Below are 530 nucleotides of genomic sequence, written 5' to 3'. Positions count from 1 at the left end.
CCAAGATTCATCATGTCCTACACCCGCAATGGTCGGCACCAAGATACTTCATGTCTTACATCTCTAATTCTCGGCACCAAGATCCTTCATTTTCTACACCCCAAATGGTCGGCACCAAGATTCTTCATGTCCTACACCTCCAATAATGGGTACCAAGATCCTTCAACACCTACCTACAGAATTCCCGGCACCAAGATTCTTCATGTCCTACACCCCAAAGGCACGGCACCAAGATCCTTCATGTCTTACATCTCTAATTCTCTACATCTCTAATTCTCTGCACCAAGATTCTTCCTGTCCTACACCTCCAATGGTGGGTACCAAGATCCTTCATTTCTTACACCCCTTATTCTCGGCACCAAGATCTTTCATTTCCTACACCCCCAATGCTTGGCACCAAGATCCTTCATGTCCTACACCTCCAATGGTGGGTACCAAGATCCTTCATTTATTACATCTCTAATTCTCGGCACCAAGATCTTTCATGCCCTACACCTCCAATAGTGGGTACCAAGATCCTTCATTTCTTT

At 45.3% G+C, this 530-nt stretch overlaps 1 protein-coding gene across 5 annotated transcripts in view; it reads left to right on the top strand.

Annotated features, from left to right (window-relative positions):
* LOC110463185 overlaps window positions 1-530 on the top strand; it is a 51743-nt gene that overhangs the window by 7788 nt on the left and 43425 nt on the right. The window lies entirely within an intron of this gene.

Source organism: Mizuhopecten yessoensis, unplaced genomic scaffold (assembly GCF_002113885.1).
Source record: "Mizuhopecten yessoensis strain PY_sf001 unplaced genomic scaffold, ASM211388v2 scaffold10871, whole genome shotgun sequence".
In the NCBI taxonomy this organism is placed as follows: Eukaryota; Metazoa; Mollusca; class Bivalvia; order Pectinida; family Pectinidae; genus Mizuhopecten; species Mizuhopecten yessoensis.
Note: the sequence above shows the minus strand (reverse complement) of the source record. Positions and strands in the feature narration are given on the sequence as shown.